Consider the following 15,726-nt stretch of genomic DNA (forward strand, 5'->3'; position numbering starts at 1 on the left):
GGATGTTGACGTGCTGTTTGATAGCGTACGTTTCGGACAGTGGTAACATAAGCTGTGTAGACGTGGAGGGGGGTGAATCATACTATTGATTCTTGCTGAGTTCAAGAAATCTGAGAGCAGGCTTTGGTACATGGATTTCTCATAACAAAAGAACTAAAAGATAAATAAATGTAATCATGCTGAACTTTAAAACAAACAAAAGGGAAGACTTGCTCACACAAAACAGAATTAAACACTGGAAATCATAGTTCCTAGGGGATCTGGTGTAGTCAGACCTTTAGTTTGACTGAAAATAGTCATTCTTGTTTACATAGTTGGAACAGTATTATCTGTAGCATAATTTCAATAAGTTGTTTTTTTCTAGGTCATTGCATAACTCCAAAATGGCCGGAAAATTGAAAGTCAAGAGTCCTGATGCCTGTGGAGCCTGGCGTGTTTTGTTACCCAAGTGTTAAGCTATGCTTTCACTGCTAGTTAAGTGCAGGTCAAAATCCTCTCAAAGCTTGCTTGTCCATCACCTGGACTGTCCTTGTGTAACATGAGCTATGGGCTTGTCTCAGCCTGAGCTCTCTGGGAGGTTGGATCCTAAGCTCTCTTGTACTTTCACAAGGGCTTCAGCCTCTTTTCTACCCTTTCTAGTCTGCATGGATCAGGCTCAGATGGGACACATCCGAAGTTGAGGTCTTTCTAATCACAGTGTGAATGCTTTGACCAAAGCAGTAGCTGAGGTACTTCCAACAAAGGTGTTGGATAAGTGTGTGTGCTTTAAATCCATTCCTGAGTCTGCTTCCCACGTTGCAGTAACACGGAGCCAAACAGACACAGTCAGATTGGCAGATGATATTTCATGAAATATAATAACACTGAGGTATTTGCTCTCATTTTTAGCTTGCATGTACTATCCTCTCTGGAGAAAAAAGCATCAGATTAAGACTAGTTTCTTCTGTAAGTGCAAGAGCAAAAAACTCTTGCTTCTCTTCTGTACCTCTCGTCAATCCACAACTGGCAGTCTCTATGCAGGATTGCAGCCCAAATTTACTCAAAGGTACTTAGCCTACCAGATTAATACTGTCCTGGTAATTTTTACAAGCACACTTTATAATAACTGTGCTAGATATCTTCCTCATCACATTGATGTTGTAACAGTCTTCGCTTTGGCTGTCAGACTACTTTCCATAGTCTTGGATTAATTATAAAAGCAGAGATACTTCAGTGCAGAGTTTAGTGTTTCAACCCACTACCTGAGCAGAAAGCTGGCGTGTGATAAAGGCATAGTTACATTGAATGAAACTAGGGCACCATGAGGACATGTGTCGTTACCCCGAGAGTCTGTTGCTTAACACTGCTCCTATCACTGCTTTAAAAATAACACCACAAAATTCCTGTCCCAAGGCTTGAACTTCATTTTTCTCATGAGTCATGTGATTTTAGTTGTTTTTATTTTAAAACAAGGTTAAACTCTCATAGTTTTTTTTTTCATTCTGCAACTTGTCAGAGCAATCATGAAGATGTTTGTGTTTACTGACTTAGTCAAATTGCTTCCTTTGTTAACTGATTAATTAAATAACCAGAAGACGTAGTCAGCAATCCTAATGGAGTTCATTAGAATCGCACCACTAACTCAGCACTGCAGTGGGAAGAAAGGGCTTAGAAGCAGTTAGCACAAATCTGGGTCCTTCCGAGCTGCCTCAGGGTGTGTTCTCCTCTGATCCCTGGCTGTAGTGTTTGCAAGTCCTTAGGCTCTTGGAGACCATTCCCAAAATGGTTACCATACCCTGCAGGCAGGGCATGCCTTAGGACCACAAAGATGAAATTTGGAAGCTCCCAAAGCAATGAACACTTTTATGCTGGTAGTGTTGTTGGTTTTATTATTATTATTATTATTATTATTATTATTATTATTATTATTATTATTATTATTATTATATCTTATTCTAAACAATTCCTAAATCAATAGGCACAGGATCTGGGGAGCCTTGGCTAAAATCCTGGTGTAAACTTACAGCTACAGTGTAGAAATAAATTTTTATTATCTGCTCACTGGTGTACTCTAAGGAAAAAAACCATGTTTTTTTGACCCCTGCCATAAGAACACGTGCGTCTTCCCAGTGCAGTCATATGACTGGATTTACTAACATCCGGCAGACAGTTCCTCCCATTGCTTTCAAAAGACTATTCACAGGAATTAAGCAGATGAGAAAGTGACTATAAAACCAGAGCTCGAGGGAGGACTCTCAAAGCCAAAACCAAGCATTAGACCTGTGATTCCCCACTGTCTTTTAGCAAGACACAAGTGGGTGCCTTATATTTCCTTTTAATTTTAAAGGAAATTCACCCACCCCTGCTTAATGGGTAGTCTGTAGTTCCCTCAAACAGTGAAATATTAATCTCACTTAAGTGAGGTTCCTAAGCCACTGATAATAAATTTGTTTTACAAGCTTTGTACAGGGAGTGGGGGAGAAAGAGTTCCCAAAGTGCAACTAAATGCACTGGATGTGGCTGTACTTGAGGTCCACTCCCCAGTGAGTCCAGCTAAAATAGGATATGGTCTTAAAACCAGCTAATCAGCTGTCCCTTTTATTTGTGCTAAGTTTTTATAAAAAAATAGCTATAACTCTCTGCTGTGATGGGAGTAAAAATTTAGAATGGTCTATTCTAATAATAAATCGCATGGTGATCTTTTTTTTTTACTTCAGCAAACGCAATTCAGCTGTATCTGATTGGCACTACTTCAAGAGTTTTGACGTTCAGCAGGAGAAGAATATACAGCTGCAAAAACCAAAACAAAGCAAAAAATTCTCAAACTGCACATGCTGGAATGGCAACAAGCCCAACTGCAACAGCTCACCAGACGCACTCACGACTAATCAGGCACTGGGACACACAATGAATGCTTTTGCTGACTAAATTATACAATGAGTTTTATTTTGTTTTAATGCAGAGTCCAAATGCAGACTGGATACAATGTCACAGACTTCCTTGAAACTTCTTTAAATTACATGTATGAATGTGGCTGAAAATTTTAGCTGCCAATTCTGCAGTACTCCCACAGATCTACTTTTTATCGTCCCCGTGTTCCTGTTGGACATGATAGGCATTACACTGCAAGGAAAAACTGAGATGCTGAAAGACAGTATGTAGAGATTACTCCTTTCTTGTAATGAGCTGCAGGCCAAGTCTACTGATCTATACGTACTTCTCTGCGAAATCTGCAATGCTTTTTTTAGAAATTGTTTTCTTCCTTATTAAATCAAAGAGCTGCCCAGGAAGTTATAAGTCAGGTCAATAAACATAACTACAGGAAAAATATCTGAACAATCTAAACATAACTTTTCTCTACCAAGTAGATTAGTATGAATTCCGGCTTGTGAAGTCAGGCTGAAAGGAGATCTAGATTTGACAGGGACAGCTCAGGAATGGAATTGGTTTAGATCAGGAAGATTTGGTAAAGATCTAACTTCAGAAATCTCTAGGATGACTGAATCTTGTCAGATTTTTTCAAACTCTGAAATAAGAGCTGGAGAAATTCTGTGTAGCACTGGTGCTACACTGCTGATTTGTCTCTAGGAGCTCAAACCCGTATTAGGAAAGCACTGAAGAATGTCCTTATGGCTACCTTGATTTAAGAGAACACAAAGCATGCTCTTAATTTTAAGCACGTGCTTAGGTGTCTCTCCAAGTTGAAAGCATGCTTAGAGATTCTCCTGATTACTGAAGGCTTCCTATAAATATTTATATATGGACACTTCCTCTTACCACATCACCCAAATTAAATTTCCTAATTATATTCAGAATCTACCATGAGGCAGTCTATTGAAGAAGCTTTTTAAAGATAAGGATTTAGTCTCATTTTATGTAACTTCAGCGACTGAGGTATTAGTCACATAATCTATTCTAGTCTTCTGCATTCCCTCTGCAGTCAAAGGAGGAGACAGAGGTTTCCAGAAGGTGATTCATTCTATGGCTAAAATTAGGTGCAATGAACTACATCACGTCCAATACTTTTGTCTCCCCCCTAAGGAAAAAACAACACCCTTCTTTGCTGAGATCCAGACATAAAGGATATTGCAGAATTTCTAGGAATATTTAAATTTGCTATTTGTATTCTGGTACCATTTCATGCTCCTCACAGAGGCCATCCCTCTTGCACTTAGCAAATACAAATGGACAGAGTCCCTGCCTTTACCATGCAAAAGTGCTGGTATGCTTTGGAATACTGGGCAATCAAAGCCTCATTTAGTAAGTGTAACTGATTATATGCACCATGTAGCATGAATAAACACTCTGTGTTAATTAACACTCTGTATCAATATTCCATCATTGAAATTTCACCTGCCATCATCTTCTGTTGTTTTCTTTTTTTAACTTCAAAAAAGAATTGTCAGATATCCTCTGAAATGTCCTGCTTATAGTTTAAATAAATTTAAATAAAGTGGTGTTATTGCATATTATACATAATGCTGTAAAAACTCTAATGGCTTGAAAAGTACAGTAATTACAGCCAAGTAAATTTTGAATTACTTTGTTTCTTTTACTGTTGTTTAATTTTTTTTTACATTAATTCAAATCCTGACCTTTCTCTGAAAACATCTACTGTTTCTAGTCACTGTAGTCCTTATTAATATTCACATCAGTGAGAATGGTTGCGCTCAGCTTTAATGCATTTGGAAATTTACTCAACGATATTGTATTAGTACTGTGTTAGCAGATATTTAGAATACAACTTTAGATATGCTTTTTGATAGTGAGATGGAGGTATAAAAGTTCTAATAAAAAAGGAGATTTTTTTCAAATGAAGCAGGTAACTGCTACTAAAGAAGAGCAATTACAAATACATAATAAATTATCCCTCTGTTTATCATTGTTGTGATTTAGCCCCAGTCGGCAACCAAGCACCACACAGCCACTTGCTTGCCCTGCCGCCCAGTGGGACGGGGGAGAGAATCAGAACAGCAAAAGTAAGAAAACTTGTGGGCTGAGATAAGAACAGTTTAATAATTGAAATATAATAATAATAATAATAATAATGATGATGATGAAGAAGAAAAGGAAAACAATGACAGAGAGAGAGAAAGGAACAAAACCCAAGAAAAAACAAGTGATGCAACCGCTCACCACCTGCTGACTGGTGCCCACCCAGTCCCTGAGCAGCGATCGCTGCCTCCCAGCCAACTCCCCCCAGTTTCTCTACTGGGCATGACGCCATATGGTATGGAACAGCCCTTGGGCCAGTTGGGGTCAGCTGTCCCGGCTGTGCCCCCTCCCAGCTTCTTGTGAGCCTGGCAGAGCATGGGAAGCTGAAAAGTCCTTGACTAGTATAAGCCCTACTTAGCAACAACTAAAACATCAGTGTGTTATCAACATTATGCTCATCCTAAATCCAAACCACAGCACTATACCAGCTACTAGACAGAAAATTAACTCTATCCCAGCCAAAAGCAAGACAATCATATATCAGATATAAGACCATCTTCTTTCAAGTTTAGAACTGGGAATAAGCTCTAGGAAATTGAATTTCACTAGCTACCATTAAATAATATTTTTTTCTGTAGTACCTTCAAAGTTTCAGAATTTTGCTGTACCTAATAGCCTAAAGTAGTTAATCTTTTGGCTGTGAGATCACACATTTGATATCTGTACAAATATTGCTGTATACTTTTTGTAGGTGCAGAAATAAACAAGAGAAAGAAGTGCTTAAAGATATCTAGGGAATCTGGGCCCAGTTCCCATGTAAATGATCTAGCTTAGAGTATCTCTGCTAAAATACAAAATGAAAAATAAAATGGTAGTGTCTTGCTGGTATCTGATCTCACTGAATAGAGTACCCAGATATTGTCTATGTATAAAGCCATTGTGGTTCACAGTGGTTATGATGATGTTTTGTCCTACTAAGGTATTCAAAATGTGCAATTCACCTGAAAAAAATCAGAAACACCTCCACTAAATAACATTCTTGTTTTTCTCTTGTGTTACCATATACTTCTTTTGCTGTTAGCCTTGACCTGTTAATCTTCCCATCTAACTTCTCCTAAATCATGGGTGATCCAGCACAACTACCCTGGTGTCAGTCCAGCCCAGACAGGGAGTGTGTTAACAGCTGCATCCAGTTAGCTGTAACTTGTAACAAATTAGCTGTGCATGGAGATGAACAATCTAACCCTGTTGTAATCATACCAGTTAACATTTTTATATTGTCCACTAAAGTCAGCATTGACTTAGTAGTCAGTGCAATGGCAAATTGAAGGGCCATGGGCAATACCTAGACGTTAATTCCACACATACACACACAAAAACAGTATTTACGTTTATAGTTAGCTTTTTAACAGTGTCAGGTCAGTGTCTTTCAAGTTTTGGAAGGTATGTGGGGAGAATCAGTAATTCTATTCATGGGTTTATCCTAATAGCAGAAGGAAGACTGAATGTTTCTAGCAATTCTCCATACTCTGCTAGTGAGCTGATATCGCAAAATTGCAGTTTGCTGGCAGAGAGCTAAAAATTATTTGGTTTCCTTAGAGGAACAGAAGATCACTTACAATGTACTAACAGAAAGTTTGGAAATGTTTAGTTTTTTGATCACTGGGAATAAAAATATTTGAAAGCATCCTGCACTGCAAATATTACCTAGAAAGAGAAACACGCCTATAAAATTGAGATATGAAGGGCTTTTCTTCATTTCGAAGTCACATTATTTTAACCTAAATCAGGTAAAAATCTTATGTCATTTACATTCTAAAAGTAAAAATGTAGACAAGTCTGTCAGACTAAAAATTATCTCAACATAGTCTCTCCTTGTAAAATGTACGCAAGCATGATGAGAAGTCACTGCATGTCCACTTTACTCTTAACTGATGTCTTTGCCACAGATAGACGTTGATAACGCTTGAATTTTTTTTACCTCTTGGCTCTGCCAAGAACTTATCTTCCATTGGGGCCATGGCATAATGCTGTGGTTAAAGCTCATTGTGGACAAGTGAGACCACTCATTTCATGATCCCAGGGTGAAAAGCCCTTAGGAGCACTCCGAGTTTCTGGGTAGGCACTCTAGCCACTAAATGATTTAGGTTCTTCCTTGCTTTTCCATTATCAGGCATTTGTTTTGAATAGTGCATTTATCATTGTGAATGCAGAATGTTTGCTATACAGGACTTGTTTGGGTTCACGTTTGGACTTCCCCTGTGCCCCACCATTTCTATGATGTGAGGTCCATGTGGGAACCCACTCAGTGTGAGAGGGTCTGACCACTGCACGGAGAAATGGAGGTTACCTGTTGAAGCAGAGAAGGAGGAGTACCTCTCTGAGGCATGTTAAGTTGCCTTTTGGTGTCATTTAGTTTTCCTCCACTGACAGTACAGGGACTTTTGCCCCCTTACATAGACTGTCTGAATTCCCTGGGAAGGCCATTTGACTGCTCGAAACTATATGTGTCCCTTCACTTCTAAAAAAATCTTTGTAGGTCTGCTGAAGATCTTTGTAAAAAGTCTTGAGATGAACAACCAATTGCTGACCTCACCTCTTGTGGGAACCGTGGTGTCTTGAGCTAACTTCTGTGGTCTCGTCAACATTTTGGAAAACAAGAAGCAGCATTATGGAGCAGCTTTTTCTTTTCCATTTTGAAAGCATGGAAGATAGATATCTTTAAGTATATTGGGTTTATGATTCATACAAGGCCAAGGCCTTGCTGCAGAAATACATCTGTTTAGCTTATCAAAAAGAAGATCAAGAGGTAATATGATTATTGCTTGCAAGTATCTCCATGGGAAGGAAAAATCAGGTACTAAAAAGGGTTTTGAATCTAGTGGAGTAAAGTTTAATGAGAGTTAACAATGTGCATTTACTCTGTAACAATGGAACTGAGAAAAAAAGACACAATTTTTTAACAATCAAGATTTGGAACAAAGTACTGAGAAAAAGTATGACTTTTTCTATTTCTTGAAATCTTACAGACACCTTGCTGGAAGATTTATGAGTCAAACAGAAGTTATTAGTTCAATATCATTCTGTGGCCTGAGTGGCCTTGAAGATATTAATCTGTGAATCAGCCAATGAAAAATCTATGGCCTGTAAAGGGCAGAGTATCCGATGACATGATCGCAATGTCTCTTCTGTCCCTACAGGCCACAGGCCAATGAAACCATCTGTATTAGCTCACTCCAGCATTCGCTGTTGTAGCACTGCTCAAGAAAGTCACTATAACCCACCTCCTTGGTTCTGCCTTTATGTGTATATAAGTAGACTTGAGACCTACAAATTAACTCATGAGCACAGAGGGTGGGAAGTGTCACCAAGCGAGCTATCAGTGTGACATTTTAAAGCTGCCGGCTGACTGCAGAGTGATATGCAAGCATATACACGAAGCATATGGGGAGGCAGGAGACATATATCAGAGACAGCAGCTGGCATATCAGGTCCGGGACAGCTTCTACCGGGAGAAGAAAATAGATTGCACTTCCAGGCAGAGTGTCTTAACTCTTCTCTCCTTGCCTATGGAGATTTTTATTTCTTGTATGTGTACAATCCCAATAATTTATTTCCAAGATTAGTCCTTTTACTGTATGTTACTTCTGGTCTTAATGTCCTGAAGCACAGCTTATTTTCTGTTATCTCACTGTAAAAGTGGCATAAACCTATTGGATTTGTGCTCGGTACTTTGAGCTCAAAAGAGTAGAGTAACTTCAGATTTATCACTATGTAACTGAGAGTGATATCAGGTGTTAAATTTAATATAACCCTTCCCTGTGCAAAAGAGAGAGGGCCAAATTCTCTGCTGTTATAAAACTATAGAGCTCAGTTGGAAATAAAAGAGATTCTGACCTGGGGTTCAGAATACTTAAAAACTACCCAGCGAGAACAATTGTGTAGGAGGATATATTGTTTCCTACTTTATTCCATGACTTCAGCACAACTACTTTTCTCAGCATGAGCCCAAGTCATCAAAGTTTCTCACTGTAGAGTCATTCACTACAGACTTTCTCTGCTATCCTGCTGTGGATGTTAGTGTGATGCCACGAGCTCTCTCGCACCTGTAGTTATGGCTTCCAAACAGATTGGTGTCCTCTGGAAATCATGACACATATGTCCTTGCAATGTAACCTCTTCTTCCCTGGTGTGACAAAATGTGCCCTACCAAAAATAACCTTCTCGTTGTTACTTTCGCAAAATGCTCTCAAAAGGATGTGACGTTACCAGCAAACGTTATGCTGACAAAACATATAGCAAGCAAAGGGGTCACGGATGGTTTGGTGCATGAAAGTGAGAAGTAGGAGGTAATCATATGATTTAGTAAAAGGTACAAGATAAAAAAGTAATAGTAAATTACTTTTCGTAAATAGTAAAAACAAGATAAAAAGTAATAGTAGTTGAAGTATTATAGTATGTAGTATTGTAGTAAACAATAGGAAATTAGGTAATATTGCAGAACAAAGATTAAGTGGGGAACAGCGGCAGAAAAAGGAGTGGGAAAGAAATTCTCCTTTCTTTTAGAAACAGGCAAAGGAGGAGCAGAGAGAGATGATGACTATTCTGTCCACAGTAAGGGTGCAATAAAGTAAACCAAGCTACCTTTGAATGAGATGGTCTGTCTGTCTCTGTCGCTCAGGGTGTCAGGAAGCAGGGTAGGTGTGCCAATACTGTGTGGAGCTTTTCTAGAAAGGAAAGCAGCCCTGGTAAAGCTCTGTACTTCCACAGCTGTATCGCTTCTGGACGTACCGCTACTACGTGAACTAGCTTTTCATGGCATGCCGTCCTCGCACAAAGTAGGCATCTTCTATGTCCCCTGTAAAACGTCACCCATGAGGTTGAAACTGGTCATCCTCCTGAGCACGGCTCAAGTACGTGAACCACAAAGGCAGCCATCCTCTTGTTTAATGTAATCAGAAAGCCAGTTTTGTCTTGGAGCCAAACTTTATGGATAGTCATGCGCTGAGCCAAGTCCCCACTATCTCAAATACCTCTCAGCAGTGAGAACTGGGGTCCCTCTTCTCTGGTCTAACTCCAAGGAATGCAAAATATACTTTTTTTTCCCCCTCCTCCTTTTTATTTATAACTTGTGCAGTTCATACTCAGTGTCTGGTCTGTCTTGCAAATTGTTGTCACCTCAAGTTTCAACACTGTCAGAAGTGTTTATCTCATTAGAAGGTCTGGAAAAACAATGCAATAAAGTAAAATTAAATTACTACAGTAGCTTGGGTATTAGTGACAATGTAGGAAAATGACAGCAACAAGAATGGCTGAGAAAGTTTTACAGCTCCCCAATGCCCAACACTGTAGCAACTATTCAAAACAACTGCTGGGTTTTTTTTTTTATGTTTATTTTTAATATCTGCTCTTCTTTTGGCACCAGATTCCTCCAAACCACGTATTAATGTTGCTTCCTTTTATGCTTTGTGAAGTCCTCAGGAGTCCTTGGGTTTTCTAACGTCTGGATGCTATTTATGAGACATCTGTTTTCAAAGCTGAGGGCACCTGTTACTAAATTCACTCAGTTTGAATTATATGATGTGCAATTCTACTGAAGTTTCTGGAAGGAGCTTGTATCAAAGTGGTGCCATGTGCCCCAGGATAGGGCTGCAGACCCTGGAACCAAATGCCACCCTCTTGGAAAATTGTTTATAATACAGCGCAGGTGGTGATTTGCCAGTAGGCTTCAAAGGTCTGAGTTGTACATACATATTTCACCAGAAGAGGAATATATCCTTGGGAGGCAATGAAGAAAATGATGGAGACCAATGCAGATGAACTGACACTGAGAGCATTTTGACAGAAAGGAGGCTTCCAAACCAGCAATATCAATGATGAATCCAGACTGCTGCTGGTGGATGCCTTCACTAGAAAAAGGTTGCTTTGTCAAGATCAGGGCAGATATTTTATTATTCCTTTATGTAGAGGAACCTGTTCTAGTTTTTCATATATAGCTATGCCATTGCTTATCTAAGTGTACAAATAAAAACTGTCTTGGAAAAAAGCTTGAATCATAATTTGCCTTTTGAAATGTCTTTGATTCCTCCTTTTCCTATGATAAATATTTGTCATGTTTTTAAAACTCTTGGGTCTTGAGAATTCTATACCAAACAGTTAGAAATTCCTGAAATTCCTCTCTGTGCAGAAATATCTGAAGACAAAAGAAATAAATAACAAGACCCCAAATCACTGAAAACTTTGAGGGTAAGATTATGTCTGTAAATATGGCAAAAATTCATCATCTTATCTGTTTGCTGGTGCTGGTTTGCTGGTGCAATAGTCAATTAGGATATAATGTGCAAATGAAGTGAATGTAATTACACACTTTATGCATGCAAAAGAATAGTTGTATATGCACATCAGTCACTCAACTATTTCTCCTACTTTTCTGCATACGTAGGTCCAACACATCACATTCACAGTGAGACCAAGTTCCAGTTCTGGGAGACTTGTTCTTTCTTGTGGTATCATAATCTAGAGGCCAGAAGAGCAGCCAGCATGTCTTAGCATGTATTAAACAGTCCAACCCCTCTAAGTGCTGAAGACTGACCTGTAATCTGCCCACTCATATCTCAGCTGATTGGCTGCAAATCAGTCATGTCCGTAGTCATACATTTGCACTGTGGTAGCTTAGCACCATGCTAACAGCCATTAAAATTTACAAAGGCTGAAGGCTCTACTTAGTGCCCTTTAATACGGTAGAATATGCAGCCACTTGATATGGAACAATGTTAAATATCCGTTCAGAAAGATACACACAAAGGAAATGTCCCAAAACAAAAGAAGAGCTGAATCTTTTTTGATGTTTCTTCTGGATTCTCTAATGTGTTGTCCATTTGGTGAAGTAAGCTGAGTGCTTGCTGCCCGCTTTCAGGATGTCCTTGGAAATGAGAGACCATCTCATTGTTTTTTCCTGTTGAAGTAGACAAACTTTAAAAATAGCAGATCTTTGCTTCCCGTACTTTTTTTGGAGATGATCCATGAAAGGAAGGACCAATATTTAAGTTGATTCCCAGAGACAAACCAGCTGGGTCACTCTAAAGAACTGCACTTTCCCTTAAAGTATCTGAAATGGTACTGAAATCACCTAGCAGTTTCTTTCCTAAATTCAATATGTATATTCTCCTGAGTTTTTTGGAACTTTTCCCTGTTTCAGACCATAAGCCTGTTCTTCCTCTATCCATTCATCTATCATTGTCTGTTATGGAGGCCTGGCTCTGTATTGGATGCTGTTAATGGTTCTGTATATATGCAACACAAAAATATTGAGTAGGATGTAGTTATCGTATTGCTTGTTCAGAACCTCACCAGTTCCTTTAAAAGAAACTGAGGGTTTTTGCTTAATTGAGGGCTTGTTTGTCTGCTTTCTTCTGATGTATTGCCATATGCTTTCTGAAACCTTGGAAATCTGTCTTTTCATCAGTTTGTTGTTCCTCAGCTAGCGACTACCATTTGCAATTTTCTGATATTTTAATTGTTTCAACTAGTACACTTAACGTTTGGCTTCTCCAAACTGAGAGTCTGATCCTGCATATCCTGACCAAATCCCGTTTTTTCCAAAGAGCTGCCATTAATTGTACTGATCCAGAATCAAGCCTAAGAAAAACATGGATAAATAACAACAGACCCCTCACTTTTTCTAGATCCTCATGCTGCGTTTACCAGCAATGATTTCTGTGTACTTGCAATGCTTATATGTTACATTTTTGGACTTTTGCATACTAAGCCCCTGGTCCTTTTCCCTGCCTTCACTGATCTCGTTTGCCACCTGCCTATGCATAGTGATGTATAAAAGATCCTGCTGAAATCTGTGTAAGTTGCATCCACTCCCCTGCACTTCCAAGTATGCTGTATTATGCCTTCAAAGCCATACATTACTTTTTCAAGTAATGTACTCTTAAAGATCCTTGCCTGATAAATGCCTTCACTTTCCTGGCAACACATCACTTCAACTTAAGTTAGCAACTCAGAAGGTTGTTTCTTAGAGAAAAGTTAGTCATATGAACTTATAATTAATGTTTTGTCCTCTGTGACCCAGTTTTGAAAGTTGGAATAGTTGCATTATCCAGCTGAGTCTCACCCCTCTGCTGACATTTAGCACAAACGGAAGGGGCTTGAGCCCTTCCTCCATAGAGCCTCCAGGTCCCAGGGAATGGTAGCACTTCCAGGGGCCATGTTTATTCCCTTCAGGTCAGCAAAGAAAAGTAGGACAAGACATGACAATAATGTGGACACAACTTTTGTTTCTGTCTGTGGATTGCCTGCGGTATGTCATCTCCAAGCTTTCTGCTGAGATTCTTCTTTTCCAAGTTTGCATATGTGCAATATTGACTGATACACTGATCATGTTGATTCCTTTTATGACTAAGGGAAGGCAATAGGTGTTTCCAGGCCATGATTCATCTAATCCTTTTTAAACATGTAATTTAGGCTGTAACAAATTGCAACTGAGAAATTCCTGTTTCTGTCCACTCTCCATAAAGGGAGTCTAGACTACCTACTTTAGATATGGATGCTAACCCTGAAGACTTCACAAGTAAGGTGACATGCATCCCACCATCTGTGATGTGACTCTTACCATCTGTGTCTATATTGCTCATTGCTTTTTGGCAATAGATATAATAATATAGACTAAATCTACATGAGATTCTGCTGTAGGTGGTCTGAACGTGGTCTGGAAACGTTAGCTAGGATTCACAAGTATATATATGCAAATATATTAGACACAATAAAACCACGATAACTGGCACGTTACAATAAAAAAAGGATTTTACTGGATTAGATGTCTTTGAATAGTCTAGACTTTGATTCTTTATTCTGCTCAGTTTTGTTGATATATCTGGATTAGATTTTTGTTTTGTTTCCCACCCAAGTAGCACATCCCCATAATCCGTGAATAACAAGACAGGGGGAATCTGAGATGGCTGGACAAATATTTTGGTACATCCAGGAAGAAGGAAATGACTGGGTTCATCATTGGTGGGACAATACTAGGAAGCTATTTATGTTCTTTAATAGGGAGATGTTTTTTCCCAGGCCCCAGGAAAAATGAGGTGATGCTTTGTGCACTTTGTATCAGCCTAGCAGCAAAGTCAAGAAGCAGGAGAAATTGGGTTCAGCACACTTGTGGGCAGCTGTTGAGGAACACTGAACAGTCAAGCCCCATAGGGAACTTTCCTGTTCCTGTCTTCTATCCTCAGTTGTGAAAAAATGTGCTAGTGGGGAAAGGATACACAGGGACTCTGGGAGACAGCAAAAGAAAATTGAAGGAGGGAAGCTGATATGATGACACTGATATCCAGTGGATATCAACTAAGAGAAAAAGTAGTGATTCAGTGATTCCAACTTCAAACAGAATAATATTTTGCTTGTAATTCTGCAGGCCTATAGCACAAATCTTTTCATTTTTTTCATTAATAACCATCCTGATACAATAGAAATCATGTTTATTAAAACTGTAGAGTGTAACCTGGGAGGGACTTGCAAAGACCCTTTGGTCTTTGGAGAAGACTGGAGAAGAAGATAAGAATTCAAACTAATTTTGGTATGTTGGAGACATGGTTGGGAAAAATCTGGGATGACATAACATAAAAATAGAAAGTATGAGACACGAGAGTGAGAAAGGAAAAATCAAGCACACAAACAGAAGATGGGGAATAGGTAGCAGTTCTTCAGACAGTTGAAGAGTTGTAACAGTTGAACAAGTCATATTATGTTCATGACGTCATGGGAAAAGCAAACATATAAGCAGAAGTATCACCTGTAAAATACAGAAACTTATCTGAGCATTGACAAGGTTTTAGATGAAGTACCATGTATAGCTTTCTACACCTCAATGCAGAAAAGATATGAAGCAACTGAAGAGAGTTCAGGGGACACCAAGCGAATGATCATTGCTCTAATAAACATGACCTGTGATAAAATGTTGGGAGAAAAAAATGGTGGTTTAGGCCCTTGGCCTAAAGAAAAGATGCTTGAATGGAGAAATGATCACAAATATACAAGTAAGTATAAAGCTGCTGTTTTCCATGGTTGCAGAACTAAGACAAGAGTAACAGGACCAAAATGCAGTTCCAGTCTAAAGGGCTATGTAGTCACTTGACAATGACAACACTATGTGATGTGAGAGCTGATATTACACCAGCCAGTGTTTCTTCTCCCATGGAGAAGAAAAGGGCTCCTTAATCCGCTACTAATTCCATACCTAGGGTCTGTTCTAAACATTTTATTGCCTTGGCTTAATTTGAGCCTGAAATAATGTTTATATTCTACCCCAACATCTAGAATGGAAAGAGAGAAAAAGATAATAATAGGAAAATTTACAATATGAGGAGGATACCTAAATAATCTTAGATCAAGACAGGAAAAAAACTCTTTTCAGCATGAACATTTTTTCATTTGCATATTTGTTTAAAAGAAATTTTCTCCCAGCTGCCAGTTTGAAGGTTTAAAAAAAAGCCCAAACACTCAGTTCTCAAGCTGGGTAGTATCAAAGGAATTAATTAATTCCATTTGGTTAATTAATTTGGTTTGGTGGACTTCAACATTGCAAGGCAGAGTGGCATATTAGATTAGATGCTCCGGATATGTATTAAGTAATAATAATGACAATAACACAAATCTTGTTTCTTTGTAAGTACTTGTAGAGAGTATTTTAAAGTCTTAATGTAGAAGTGGACGTTTGTCTTTCTAGGCTGTAGCTTGCATTAGTTTGTTCTGTGGTTTAGAGGGTGAAACTGGGAACTATCACAAACTGTGTTCAAAATGAGA

The sequence above is a fragment of the Mycteria americana genome, chromosome 9, assembly GCF_035582795.1.
Source record: "Mycteria americana isolate JAX WOST 10 ecotype Jacksonville Zoo and Gardens chromosome 9, USCA_MyAme_1.0, whole genome shotgun sequence".
Lineage (NCBI taxonomy): Eukaryota > Metazoa > Chordata > Aves > Ciconiiformes > Ciconiidae > Mycteria > Mycteria americana.